The sequence below is a fragment of the Primulina eburnea genome, chromosome 6, assembly GCF_022965805.1.
Source record: "Primulina eburnea isolate SZY01 chromosome 6, ASM2296580v1, whole genome shotgun sequence".
NCBI lineage: Eukaryota > Viridiplantae > Streptophyta > Magnoliopsida > Lamiales > Gesneriaceae > Primulina > Primulina eburnea.
This window is the reverse complement of record NC_133106.1, coordinates 7,403,356-7,417,126: the sequence shown is the minus strand read 5'-3', so window position 1 is coordinate 7,417,126 and position 13,771 is coordinate 7,403,356.

Genomic DNA, 13,771 nt, shown 5'->3' with positions numbered 1-13,771 from the left:
GGCATGCCTAGGTGTGGGGACCCGGGCTCTAACTCAATTCCTTTGGGATTTATCGGATCTTTGCTCGAAAATGTGGGTCAAAATTTTGCATTTAACATTAATTCAAATGTATAATTAAAACATAATCTGTCTCTATAACAATTAAACAACATAAGGTACATACGAATCTGTTTAGTACAATCATACACTAGGGTTTAAGAGTTTCAGTACAAATCTAATACCAACAACTAGTAATCTGCATTGCCCGAGATCTCCACACCATCAACAATCTCTCAACTTCCTCGTGACCCAGATCCTGCCCAACCTGTCGCCATGCACACATACAGACACGACAACAGCCGGATAACTCCGGTGAGAACAAATCCCAGTATAAAACATGTATGCATGCAATGTAATAATCATGTACAAAAGCGTAGCATATATCAATTAACATGAAGTATAATCTAAGACATGTAAAGGAATACAAATCTGTATTCAACATCTAGTTCTTGACTCGATTCATTTCTAATCTAGGGATCCCGGTGTGAATAAGACGTCACTGATCTGTCACCTACCCTCCCAATCGGGGTAACTGTACGTCTTATTCCTAGACTTCGGTCAAATCTGTATCGAGTGGCTACACGTAGAGATGATCTGCTTCTACGCGTCGATACACCGAACGTCTAGTTTGACAAATCTGTCAATGATTCCTATCTCAAAGGCTTGAATATAAATCTATAAACAAAGCATAATCATAATCAAATATAAATAACAATCTAGTATGTGATTTAGGGAAACTCGTATCAAATCTGAATCGAGTTGTGCAATCCCGTGACCACATGAATTATACCTTTCTTCGCACAATGTCTGTCGAGATCTTGAAGTCGGAATGTCGAGTCTGACAATAATAACTCTGAAAGGCAATGTAGACATACATTTTATCAATATACATCTCAAGCAACTCCTATACAAATCAATACTTGGTTTTGATACAATTCGACGGCATAACGGCGTAGTCTCGCGATACCGATAACTCAAACAATAATAATCTCTCATCAAAACCCAATGTAACATGCTCAATTCTTCCCATCCAATTCGATATACATGCTTGAATTTCGAAATAATAGCACACGACATCCGTAATTCGATCCGTTAGCGAATATATCAAGTTCAACATATCAAGAACATAATATAAAGCTCAACTCTGAATTTCTTTCAACATGCATATTTCGAAACATGCTGCAAGGTAATAAAAAGTATACCCTTTTGAAGCTTATGATGCAAGGAACAAGAATTTATCCTTGAATCAAACTTTGGATGGTTAAATCTTGCACAATCTTGCCTTTAAACCTTGAAGAAGCTTGAAGATAGTGAAGGGATTCTCGATTCAGTATGCTGGAGTAGAAAAATGAAGACTCAGCACACAATATATATATATATACCCTGCCATGTGTCAACTAAAGAAACAAAGGTGGCATTTTCGCATGCAGCACCGCGGGTGCGGTTCTCTTGCACCGCGGGTGCGCTTAGCTCTCGGCCTCCTCTTCATTTCCAGCAATTAGTTGACCGCGGGTGCGCTGGGTTTTTCACTGCGGGTGCGGTGTCTCTTCGGCCTGCATCACTAAATTCTGAATACTGCACCGCGGGTGCGGTGTCTCCTAGCAACGCGGGTGCGGTATGGCTTCGGCCAAACTTCATAATTCTGATATTCTTGACCGCGGGTGCACTCCTACTCTAGGCGCGGGTGCGGTCTATTCAATTTCAAAATTCTGATTTTTATGTCATGCATTCTCATATCTTCACATCTAACATCAATGACAACTGATAATTCTCGAGCCTTACATTTCTCCCCCTCTTAGATAGGAGTTCGTCCTCGAACTCATAAACCAGTAATCATGCAAGTATATACAAAAGCAGTATAAACAAAACTAAAGGAAATACTTACATCATATAAATAGCTCGGGATGCCTCTGTCTCATATTAGACTCTGTCTCCCAAGTTGCTTCTTCAATGCCATGACGACTCCACTGAATATTTACAAGCGGAATGGTCTTTGTTCTGAGTTGTTTCTCTTTCCGATCAAGAATCTGTATCGGTCGCTCAACATAGCTCAAAGTCTGATCTAACTCAGCTTCATCAGGCTGAATAACATGAGAACTGTCTGGCATATATTTACGCAGCATCGATACATGAAATACGTCATGTATCCAAGACAAAGAAGGAGGAAGAGCAAGTCTGTAAGCTCGATCGCCAATCTTCTCAAGGATTTCATACGGACCGACGTATCTAGGAGACAATTTCCCACGTTTGCCAAATCTGACAACGCCTCTGAAAGGAGAGATCTTCAAGAATACTCTGTCTCCTTGCTCAAATACTAACGGTCTGCGTCTGACATTGGCGTATTTGGCTTGCCTATCTTGTGCTGTCTTCATTCTCTTCTGAATGATCTTAACTTTCTCAGTCATCTCACGAATCATATCTGGCCCCAATTTTGGTATCTCAGAAATATCATCCCAGTATAACGGAGATCTGCACTTCTTGCCATACAAAGCTTCAAACGGTGCCATCTCTATGCTCGTCTGATAGCTGTTGTTGTACGAGAATTCACATAAAGGCAATGAATCCTGCCAACTAGTACCAAAGTCTAGTACTACAGCTCTCAGCATATCCTCTAAAGTCTGGATAGTCCGCTCTGACTGTCCGTCTGTCAGAGGATGATAAGCAGTACTCAGGTGTAAAGTCGTACCCAAAGCCTGCTGCAAACTGTGCCAAAATTGAGAAGTGAATCGTGGATCACGATCTGATACGATAGATTTCGGCACACCATGTAATCTAACGACCTCTCTGACATACAACTCTGCCATCTGATCGTGTCGGTATGTCATCTTGTATGGAATAAAAACGGCAGATTTGGTCAGTCTGTCAATAATGACCCAAATCGAATCACAGCCCCGAGAAGATCGAGGTAACTTCGTCACGAAATCCATGGAAATGTGGTCCCATTTCCATTCAGGAATAGACAAACTTTGAAGTAAACCTCCGGGCTTCTTTCTTTCTGCCTTCACCTGTTGGCAATTCAAGCATTTAGACACAAATTCTGTGATATCGGTCTTCATCTGTTTCCACCAGAACTGTGTCTTCAAGTCGTGATACATCTTCCTGCCACCAGGATGGATACTAAACCGGCCACAATGCGCTTCTGATATGATCTGTCGTCTCAAATCTGAAACATCTGGCACTACTAGACGGTTATTACATACAGGACAAAATCTCTAACCTGATATTCAGAGATATGTCCAGCTCTGACCATATCAATCGATCTCTGAATACTCGGGTCAGTTCTCTGCGCTTCTTTGATCCTCTTAATCAGATCTGGCTCAACCTGAATTGTCGCAAGTCGTAGTGGTCTACTATCTGTATCAAAAGTCAATCTAGACAAGCAACAATCTTCAACTAAATTCGACACACCTATCGTCGACAAGGATAGAGCACATATCTTCCGACTCAAGGCGTCTGCTGCTGCATTCGACTTCCCTGGATAGTACTTGATTTCGCAATCAAAATCTTTCAACAGATCAAGCCATCTACGTTGCCTCATGTTTAACTCTGATTGAGAAAATAGGTATTTCAGACTCTTGTGATCAGAGTAGATCTCGAATTTCCCGCCATACAAATAATGACGCCAAATCTTCAACGCAAATACGATAGCAGCCAATTCAAGATCATGAATCGGGTATCGTGTCTCATGTGGTTTCAGCTGTCTAGAGGCGTACGCAATCACGTGCCCTCGCTGCATAAGAATACATCCTAGCCCTCTGTGAGATGCATCACAGTACACAACGAAATCACCTGTACCGGAAGGAATCATCAAAACAGGTGCACTAGTCAGCCTCTTCTTCAGCTCAACAAAACTAGACTCACAGTCTTCAGACCACACAAACAGTGAATTCTTCTGTGTCAACTGGGTAATTGGCTTCGCAATACTGGAGAAATCTCTGATAAAACGGCGGTAGTACCCTGCTAGACCCATGAAACTGCGTATCTCAGGCACAGAAGTCGGTCTCGGCCAGCTGATCACAGCTTCAACTTTACTCGGATCTACTGCAATACCGTCCCCAGATATGATATGCCCCAAAAACACAACTTGTCTCAACCAAAATTCGCACTTGGACAGTTTGGCATACAACTGCTCTTTTTTCAAAATTTTCAATACCGTTCTCAGATGCTCTGCATGCTCAATCAAATTCTTCGAGTATACCAAAATGTCATCAATAAAAACAATCAGCTGGTGCATTCGTCAAACCAAAAGGCATAACCACAAAATCGTAATGTCCATACCTGGTTCGGAATGCTGTCTTCGGTATGTCCACATCTCTAACTCTGAGCTGATGATATACGGATCTCAAATCAATCTTCGAGTAAACCGAAGATCCTTGAAGCTGATCAAATAAGTCATCGATGGGAGGGAAAGGATACTTGTTCTTTACTGTTGCCTTGTTCAACTGTCTGTAATCAATACATAACCGCATCGAGCCATCTTCCTTTCGAACAAATAGCACCGGAGCACCCTAAGGTGATACACTCGGTCTGATGTATCCCTTGGACAGAAGGTCTTCTAACTGTGCTTTCAACTCTTTCAGCTCTATCGGTGCCATCCTATACGGAGCTCTCGAAATAGGAACAAAACCGGGGCATAAGATCTATGCTGAAATCAACCTCTCGAGCTGGAGGTAACCCCGGTATCTCATCTGGAAATATATCTGCAAACTCACAAACTACAGGCAAATCTGCCAAAGTAGGGCCCGACTTCAGTAGATCTACTGAATAAATAAGGAACCCCTCTGCTCCTGTCTGTAACAATCTACTCATAGTCAGAGCAGATACTAAGGGAATCCGAGATCTGGAACCCTTGCCGTAGAATTTCCACTCTTCTGTCCATTCAGGTCTGAATCTGACAATCTTGTGGAAACAATCTACAGTGGCCATGTACATGGTTAACATGTCTATACCAACTATACAATCAAAATCAGCTAAACCAAGTACTATACAATCTAGATCAATCTCATGCCCCTCAAACTGAAGCATACAATGTCTAACTGTAGTCACAGATATCAAACCACTTCCCAACGGAGATGTGATAGACACTACAGTAGACATCGACTCGACATGCAAAGAATGCAATAATGCAAAACGTTCAGAGATGAATGTATGGGATGCACCTGTGTCTATCAACACATATGCAGGATAAGCGCAAAGGAAACAGTTACCTGCAATGACATCGTCTGGTGCCTCCTGCGCCTGCTCCTTTGTCAGCGCAAATACCCTAGCCTGCTGCCTGGGAGGTTGACTCACTGTTTGACTACCTCCTGGTCTCTGCTGGGTCTGTGTAGATGGTGGCTGGAAGGAGTGTACAGAGGATGCCTGTCTCTCAATCTGTGGCACTGGTGCTGATGACCCTGTACTCTGGAATCGTTGTCCACCTCTCTGGGGACAAACTCTGGCAAAGTGTCCTGGTTGCCTACAGATGTTGCAGCGTCCCATAACTCCTTGACACTGCTCCGTGGCATGTCGCCCTCCGCACGAACTGCAATACGCGCCACTATAATCTGAACCCTGACCTCTCTGTCGAGATCCACTTGAGCTCGATGAACTACTCCCGGATTTCTTAAACTGCTTACCCTTAGCCTTCAGAAATTCCTTATTGCCACTACTACCAGATCCACTATCAAATCGAGGAGGAGGTGGTGGAAACTGAACGGCGGTAAGCTGTGGCTGTCTCTGCCCCTGAACACTGTAAGAAGCTCCTCGCTGCCTGATCAAGCCAGCCTCTGCTCCCTTAGCTCTGTTCAGTGCCTCTGAAAAAGTATTGGGTCTACCAGTATTTACCAAAGTAAAAATATCTGGATTCAAGCCATTTATGAACTGGTCGGCGGCCGCTTCATCATTCCCTGCCACATGAGGTGCAAAACGAAGCAAGGGATTATAGAATTGAAGTCAGATTAAAGAACATTTATGATGTTTCTGCTACCGTAGATATTATAGAATTGATGTTTCTGCTACCGTAGATATTAAAGAACATTTATGATGTTTCTGGATTCAAGCCATTTATGATGTTTCTGCTACCGTAGATATTATAGAATTGAAGTCAGATTAAAGAACAGATTGTTTCTGTAATTGTTATGATTTTTGAAAGATATTGACAGAGATTCGATATCAGATTTGTGTTATCGTTAAGATTATGAGTTATGTCAGTATTGATTATGAGTTCTGGTATTATATATGTGATGTTCAGATTGACGGGGTTATTCAGATTGTATTGTTATGCCGTCGAAACATCGGCTGATTTAGATTAATCAGATATGATATTGATTGAGATTCATTGTTATATTGTTGACTTGGATCAGATTGTATACCCAGTTGAGTATTGATCAGAACAGATTCTGAACTGAGATATACTAATGGACCGTGTGAGCTAAACACGGGCCTAGGTCCAATCCTAGGGTAAATGCACGGGATGCAATGCAACTATTACATTAGCTTCCAATATTTACATGTCTTCGATCTTCATAATCATCATGGCCACCATCTTCCAATCTTGATCATCCACTATACTAATATTTACAAATAAATATCCATGGCAAATAGGGATACATCTCATGGGGTGGGAACGAGCCATAAACCAAGCCCACTTTAAATTTGATAATTATTACAATCATTCAACACAAAATATCCTAGCATACACCTGAAAGCGGACCGGTTACGGTGGCCGGAAGCGCAACGGAAGCACAAAAATCGAATTTTTGAGGAAAATTTTCGGCCACCATAGTATTGTGCAATATTTACAATAAAAACACATTCATAGGGTGTTTTAGAATTTTTTACCTATCAATCTTTAAAAGATTGATTGTGGCTCCAACTTTGTTGTCAAACAACAAAGCTCTTCAAGGCATGAAGATCTACAAGCTCCTCCTCCAAGTCCTTGAATCTTTCCTTCAAATTAGGCCCACCACCAACTAGGTAGATCCCCTCTTAATTTGCACTAGAAAACTAAGAGGATTTTTCAAAGAGAAGTGTAGTGTTCCTCAACAAATTGAAGAACAAGAAAATGAAGAAAAATGGAGAGAATTGGGAGAGAAGATTTTCGGCCATCTCATGTTGGAGGGGAAGGAGAATGAGTTAATTTTCTTGTCTTGGTTGTGAGAAAAGCAAAAAGCAAAAGGTGCATGCCTTGCATTATTTTAATGAAAAGTAATCTCCAACCCTTCACCTCCCATGCATGCATATAATATAGTTTTTAATCAAATTAAAAACTTTGGACTAAATTTAATTATCTCAAACATATTTGAGACTATTTAAATATTACTTGAATTTACCCAAGTCCCACTAGTTAAATAATTATTTTAATTGAGCTCTACAAGACTCAATATTATTTAATTAATTCAACACTTGAATTAATTTAATTATTTGGACTCTACTAGGTCCACTAGTGTCTAATTAATTCAACACTTGAATTAATTTAATTTAGTCCATAATAATGTTTATGAAAATCACAATTTTCAAATACATTATTCACTTGGCCAAATTTTAATTTTAGGAACACTTCCATAAATCAAAATTTACATTTCTCTCATAGAAGTCATACTTCTATTTTTCTTTACACTTATAAACTCATTTATAAGTCGTTCACCACATTGAACTATTTTCTCCTTTATAGAAGTCATACTTCTAATTTTCCTTACGCTTATAAACTCCTTTATAAGCCGTTCAACACATTGAACTATTTTTACTTCTCAACGGGATCTAGAAAGCTAGTACTTGTGTGGCCCTCAATGGTTCATTGATATGACTAGCTGTGGGTTCACATCTCCATGTGATTCGGACTAAACATGTCCTTATGAGCATACCCAATTGCTCCATTCTTACTTATCAACACCTTGATAACAAGAACGTCAGAACTCAAGTCTGATAGTACCCAACCAATCATGTTAAACGCCTAGCAGCATCGCTTACATGATTCCCTAGGTATCAAATGATAGTGCCTGCAAGAACCATTCAATTATGGTTAGCGTACAGTACGGTCCCTTCAACTCATATATCCCGATCGATTCGACAACCATTGGTTTATCGAGAGTTGTCAATGAATCGATACTATGTGTCATGTCGTAGTTGCATCGAAGGTGTAATCTATGAAACACATTTCATAATTACAACCATACTCTGGCCAGAGATTTCGATCTACATACACATGATAACACATAGGATATCCATACCCGAAGGTAAGCGGTGAATCCCCGACTACAATGCATCGACTCCTATGTGTTTCGACAGAACACCCAACCTTGCCACCTGATGACCCCATAAGAGTCGGTAAACAAGTCAAAGTGTAATTCTAGCACATAGAGTCTCAATGTTGTCCCGGGTCATAAGGACTAATTCTGTACAACCATAAACTAGGACATTTCCACTCGATAAGTGAGAACCACTTGGAAAGTCCTTTTATGGAGGGTTGTTCAGTGCACTCTACAAGGAGCACCTATCTGCATGTTCGGACATCACAATGTCCCCTACCAATGAAACATGGTACTCACATCGCAGATACTAGTCTCGAACTCGAGCGGCCTATATCCTTCTTAGTGGCGGCTGAATCGACTAGGAACCGTTTAGAATATACAGTATTACAAATATGAGTTTCATGATACTCATCATATGAGCATCTCATATTCTTTCTACTATTTGTATATTCAAGGGCTTTATCTATGCAACTAGCATGGGTATACAGATAAAGATGTGCCAAAATAATAATATCAAATATTACTAAAATAAAGATTGCTTATACATAGAGTTTCATTGTGAACACTCGGCCAACACTTGGCTCGACGGGCACCTACTCTAACAATCTCCCACTTGCACTAGAGCCAACTACCCATATGCTTTAAACCCATTGATTCGCGATGCTTGTCGAATAATGGTCCAGGTAAAGGCTTAGCTAGTGGATCAACAACATTGTCTGCGGAGCCGACTGTTTCAATCGACACTTCTCCTTTTCCCACAAGCTCTCCGAGGATGTGGTACTTTCTCAATACATGTTTGGACTTCTGATGAGACCTTGGCTCCTTTGCTTGAGCTAAAGCTCCCGTGTTGTCACACAACACCGGGATAGGAGCAACTCCATTAGGAATGACGTCTAACTCTTAGACGAAATTCCTTATCCAAACAGCCTCCCTTGCTGTATCTGATGCAGCAATGTATTCGGCCTCTGTGCTGGAATCCGTAATATTGTCTTGCTTGGAACTCTTCCAAGATACATCAGCACCATTGAGCATGAATACAAACCCAGAGCTTGACTTCGAGTCATCGATATCGCTTTGGAAGCTAGAGTCGGTATAGCCTTCCAATCTCAGTTCTCCACCCCATAGACCAAGAACAACTTATTGGTCCTTCTCAACTACTTGAGGATGTCTTTCACAGCTTTCAGGTGTGGAAGACCAGGGTTCGATTGATATCTACTCACTATACTTAGTGCGAAAGCCACGTCAAGACGTGTAGATATCATCCCATACATGATGCTACCAATTGCCGAAGCATACGGAATGCGTGTCATCGCCACTATCTCTGCATCAGTCTTGGGAGACAGACTTGGATAGGGACACGCCATGACACATTGGTAGATGTCCTCCCTTGGACTCATCCATCGAGAACGGCTTCACGATGGTATCAATATATGTGGACTGGGTGAGACCAAGCAATCTTCTCGATCTATCTCTATAGATCTGTATTCTCAATACAAAAGATGCTTCACCCAAGTCGTGCATCGAGAACTTACTCGCTAACCATATCTTAGTTGATTGCAACATTCCTACATCATTCCCAATGAGTAGAATGTCATCAACATACAACACCAGGAATGTCACAACACTCCCACTGACCTTCTTATACACATAGGGTTCCTCAGGATTCTTAGTAAATAAACTCTTTGATTGTACTATCGAATCTAAGGTTCCAACTCCTAGATGCCTGCTTTAGACCATAAATAGATCTCTGAAGTTTGCATACCATATGCTCACTTCCGACAGATGTAAACCCTCCAGGTTTGAGACATGTAAATCACTTCCTTAATATCCCCATTAAGAAAGGCTGTCTTGACATCCATCTGCCATATCTCATAGTCATACTATGCAGCCATGGCTAGCAATATCCTTATAGACTTGAACATTGCAACTGGTGAAAAGGTTTCCTCAAAGTCAACTCCTTGTCTTTGAGTATATCCTTTTGCCACCAATCGCGCCTTGAAGGTCAATACCTTCCCATCCGCCCCAAGTTTCCTCTTGTAAATCCATTTACACCCTGTAGGAACAATTCCCTCAGGTGGATCCACGAGATTCCACACTTGGTTCGAATGCATGGAATTCATCTCAGATTCCATCGCTTCAAGCCATTTGGATGAATCGGCATCAGATAACGCTTCCTTGAAGGTCCTTGGATCACATCCATGGTTAGGCTCATCATGGCCCTCTTCAAGAAGCTGACCATACCTCATAGGTGGTCTCGAGACTCTCTCGGATCTTCTAGGAGCTTGTATCTCCTCTCTTGGCTCTTCGGGTGTGGGTTGTTCAATTGTGGGTGTCTCTCGAACCTCTTCGAGTTCTATCATCTCCCTTTTTCTATCCAATAGAAATTCCCTTTCAAAAAGGTCGCATTCCTAGAAACAAACACTTTTGTTTCTTGGGGATGATAGAAGTAGTATCCAATCGAATTCATTGGATATCCCATAAATTAGCATAAAATAGATCGACTATCCAATTTATCTCCCACTACCTGCTTCATAAGCAAGGCACCCCATATTCTAGGTCCAATCCTAGGGTAAATGCACGGGATGCAATGCAACTATTACATTAGCTTCCAATATTTACATGTCTTCGATCTTCATAATCATCATGGCCACCATCTTCCAATCTTGATCATCCACTATACTAATATTTACAAATAAATATCCATGGCAAATAGGGATACATCTCATGGGGTGGGAACGGGCCATAAACCAAGCCCACTTTAAATTTGATAATTATTACAATCATTCAACACAAAATATCCTAGCATACACCTAGCAAATTGGGCTTGGGCTTTTGATCATCCTTCATGCATAATATCACATATCATACACCATCAATTAATTATCACAATAATTAATTGATCCAATATTATATATCTTGATCCAATCACTAACCGCCACGATTATAAACTAAATTAACAAAGTATACAAACACCTTTGTCTACTTTCAAATTAATTTATTTATAACCGAATTTCTTGTAAATCACCATTTACTATAAATAATTAAAGTCCAACTTAAATTTTTATTTCATTTGAAAAATTTGCAACTTTTGTAACTTAAGGGCCCAAAAACTTATTTTTCACCAAAAACATTTTGGCCCATTTAAAATCACAAACATGTTAGCCATCCAATGGCCCAACAACTCAAGGCCCATGACCCTTTGATATTCCAAAACACTTTTGGAAACCCTAGCCGTCATCGCCGTCGCCGGAGCTCCGTCGTCGGATTCCGGCAACCAAAAATATTTTTTTTTTATTAAAACATAGGGGTGTTCGGGCACCTCTTCGGGCTGCCCTAGCTGCCCGAAATGGGCAGCCCCTCGGGCAGCCCGAAACGGGCAGCATGTTGCTGCCCGAAACATGCCCCAAAAATCCTTGACTTTTGTTGCAAAATTTCATTCTCATGCGGTTAGAAATCGACCTCAATATAATATCTTGTATTTGCTACACAAAATCGTAACCATAGCTCGGATACCACTTGAAAGGGAATCGGTTACGGTGACCGGAAGCGCAACGGAAGTTCAAAAATCAAATTTTTAAGGAAAAATTTCGGCCACCACCTCATTTTGTGCAACAAATACAATAAAACACCAAATAATGACATTCATAAGGTGTTTGAGAGATATACCTATCAATCTTTAAAAGATTGATTGTGGCTCCAACTTTGTTGTCAAACAACAAAGCTCTTGAAAGGATGACAATCTACAAGCCTCCTCCTCCAAGTCCTTGAATCTTTCCTTCAAATTAGGCCCACCACCAACTAGGTAGATCCCCTCATATTTTGCACTAGAAAAATATGAGGATTTTTCAAAGAGAAGTGCAAGATTTCCTCAACAAATTGAAGAACAAAAATGAGAGAAAATGGAGAGAAAAGCCCTTGAAGATTTCGGCCATGTGTGTGTGCAATGGGGGGAAAGGAGACTAGTCTTGGTTGTGGGAAAAGGTGTTCCAAAAAGTTGCATGCCATGCCTTGAAAACTCAAAAAATAGTCTCCCAACCTTTCACCTCCCATGCATGCATTTTATATGGTTTTTTTTATCAAAATAAAAAAAAACCATGGACTAAATTTAATTATCTCAAACATATTTGAGACTAATTAAACATTACTTGAATTTATCCAAGTCCCACTAGTTAAATAATTAATTTAAATTGAGCTCTACAAGACTCAATATAATTTAATTAATTCAACACTTGAATTAATTTAATTATTTGGACTCTACTAGGTCCACTAGTGTTTAATTAATTCAACACTTGAATTAATTTAATTTAGTCCATAATAATGTTTATGAAAATCACAATTTTCAAATACATTATTCATTTGGCCAAATTTTAATTTAGGAACACTTCCATAAATTAAAATTTACATTTCTCTCATAGAAGTCATACTTCTATTTTTCTTTACACTTATAAACTCATTTATAAGTCGTTCAACACATTGAACTAGTTTCTCCTTTATAGAAGTCATACTTCTAATTTTTCTTACGCTTATAAACTCCTTTATAAGCCGTTCAACACATTGAACTATTTTACTTCTCAACGGGATCTAGAAAGCTAGTACTTGTGTGGCCCTCAATGGTCCACTGATACAACTAGCCGTGGGTTCACATCTCTATGTGATTTGGACTAAACATGTCCTTATATGAGCATACCCCAATTGCTCCATTCTTAATTATCAACACCTTGATAAAAAGAATGTCAGAACTCAAGTCTGATAATACCCAACCAATCATGTTAAACGCCTAGCAGCATCGCTTACATGATTCCCTAGGTATCAAATGATAGTGCCTGCAAGAACCATTCAATTATGGTTAGCGTACAGTACGGTCCCTTCAACTCATATATCCCGATCGATTCGACAACCATTGGTTTATCGAGAGTTGTCAATGAATCGATACTATGTGTCATGTCGTAGTTGCATCAATGGTGTAATCTATGAAACCCCTTTCATAATTACCACCATACTCTGGCCAGAGATTTCAACCTACATACACATGATAATACATAGGATATCCATACCCGAAGGTAAGCGGTGAATCCCCGACTACAATGCATCGACTCCTATGTGTTTCGACAGAACACCCAACCTTGCCACCTGATGACCCCATGAGAGTCGGTAAACAAGTCAAAGTGTAATTCTAGCACATAGAGTCTCAATGTTGTCCCGGGTCATAAGGACTAATTCTGTACAACCATAAACCAGGACATTTCCACTCGATAAGTGAGAACCACTTGGAAAGTCCTTTTATGGAGGGTTGTTCAGTGCACTCTACCAGGAGCACCTATCTGCATACTCGGACATCACAATGTCCCCTACCAATGAAACATGGTACTCACATCGCAGATACTAGTCTCTAACTCGAGCGGCCTATATCCTTCTTAGTGGCGGCTGAATCGACTAGGAACCGTTTAGAATATACAGTATTCTAAATATGAGTTTCATGATACTCATCATATGAGCATCTC